The following is a 2,396-nucleotide window of genomic DNA, read 5'->3' as shown; positions in this document are numbered from 1 at the left end:
TCGATGCTACTGCACCTGGAACCTGGAAGACAGATAAGCGCGACTTTCAAAGCAGACAGTCAATTATAACCACAGATTTCGATAAGAGCAAACAAGAGCAAACAAGATGAAGTATAAAAAGTTCTTCCCGGTGATGCAGGCAGCTCTTGGTATTGTGCCTCTTAACAAACGTGAGCTTCTTCCTCCCCCACGAAGACTCTGGAAATCACATCAGTAAGTGCTTGTTGTGTAGCTATACTGTATATTTGCATGAGTATGTGTGTGTGTGTGTGTGTGTGTGTGTTTGTTTGTGTGTGTGTGTGTGTGTCTGGGGCCATCAGGTAAACACAGGATGTTAACGATGGTTCAGAGCCAAGAGCACACAGATGCACTGCTGAAGGAGGAGTAATGAGCTCCATTCACGCCTCTTATACTATTTATAGAAATAGTTGCATGTATTTCATTCCGAAAATACACCCGTGAGATCACCTTGAGACTGATGAGGTCATACGAGCTGATCACTGCCAGAAAATTGTGTTTTTATGTGTATGGTTTTGTTGTGCTTTGTCAGATTCACACTTTGTACTAGCTGATACGTTTCACACGGAGAGAAATATCTGACTATGATTATACCGTATATTTACCCTTAATCATTTTTAAACAAACACAGGGTAGGACACAAATCAGTCTCAAGACATTATCTACACATACGTTCATACAATACAGTCTCCCCTATGGACACACTAGAACTTAGTGCCGTGTTTCTGGGAGTTGGGAGGAAACCAGATAACATGGAGTGAAACCCACAAAGACACGAAGAGAACGTGTGAAACTCGCACAACGGTACACCGTTACACTGGCTTGGGGTCAAAGTGGGAAGTCCACAGTGCTGACCACTAAAAGAAGATTTTTCAATATTATCTTGATGGATATTAGAGATGTGGTAGCCTAGTGGTTAAGGTTTTGGGCTACCCATCGGAAGGTTGTGAGTTCAATTCCTACGTCTGCTACTGTTGGGCCCCTGAGCAAGGCCCGTAATGCTCAGTTGTATTAAAATGTAAGTCACTCTAGATAAGGGTGTCGGGTAAATATTAAATGAACCATAACAATTTTATTTTAGTAGAATGTTTTTTTTTTTTTGTTGTTGTTGAAAATCCAATGTAAAATTCATAACATTTCACAAATATTTTTAAACACCAACATTTCTATAAAGCTTATCAGTATTATGTCAAAACTTTATATAACAATCAACAAGCAACAATATACTGGTCAGGGCAGTGGCACAGAAAAATAAACTGTGTGCAGTTCTGAAATATCCTGAAGCACTGTTGGAATGGTTTGATAAAATGAAACCTGAGCTTTCAAAATTTTAAAGTGAATACAAGACATTCCTACCTTTCCGAACATTGATAAGCAGCTCGGAAATATAGTCTCTATTTTTTACAGATGTCATGATGGTAGTCGTTTTGCCTCTGCAGACCACCACAGTAGATCCAAAATAAAGTAATGAAGATGCAATTAAAGTGTAAACGTTTAATAATAATTTCAGAAGTTTAGCAAAATATATTGCATTGACTGTTTAGGAACACTTTTCTTTCAGACAGTCCCCCAGTTTTGGACAACTGACAGATAATTGGTTGCCAAGTGTAGCCTGTTTTCTCGTTTTTCAGTGACAAACTAAGGAGACAAAAAGTCTGGAGCTGATTCTAATTTGGGGTTAGATTCCCGCCTCCGCCTTGTGTGTGTGGAGTTTGCATGTTCTCCCCGTGCCTCAGGGATTTCCTCCAGGTACTCCGGTTTCCTCCCCCGGTCCAAAGACATGCATGGTAGGTTGATTGGCATCTCTGGAAAATTGTCCGTAGTGTGTGAGTGTGTGAGTGAATGAGAGTGTGTGTGTGTGTGTGTGTCCTGCGATGGGTTGGCACTCCGTCCAGGGTCAAGAGTCAAGAAGAGTCAAGAAGCTTTTTATTGTCATTTCAACCATATATAGCTGTTGCAGTACACAGTGAAATGAGACAACGTTTCTCCAGGATCAAGGTGCTACATAAAACAAAGACAGGGCTAAGGACATGTAAGTAGTCTTAGCCACATAAAGTGCAACTGTGCAACCTGGTGCAAACAGTGCAGGACAAGACAAGCAAGACAGTGCAGGACAAAAGACAGTGCAGGACAAAAAACAGTGCAGACATTAAGTTACAAGACAATACAAAAAGTACAAAAAATGCAATACACAAAAGACAATAAACAGTAACAGAAACAGCGCCGACCGACCGGTGTAAATACTGAATGTTCAAACGATATTTTGTGCAGTAAAAGAATGAACAGCAGCAGGTTCTTAGCAGCAGGTCCTTTGGATTATATATGGAGTTGTGCAAAAAACAGCAGATGACTGAGATATTGTCCAATATGTGCAAAAA

This window comes from Tachysurus fulvidraco, chromosome 14, assembly GCF_022655615.1.
Source record: "Tachysurus fulvidraco isolate hzauxx_2018 chromosome 14, HZAU_PFXX_2.0, whole genome shotgun sequence".
Lineage (NCBI taxonomy): Eukaryota > Metazoa > Chordata > Actinopteri > Siluriformes > Bagridae > Tachysurus > Tachysurus fulvidraco.
The sequence above is the reverse complement of the archived record's forward strand: the minus strand, read 5'-3'. Positions refer to the sequence as shown.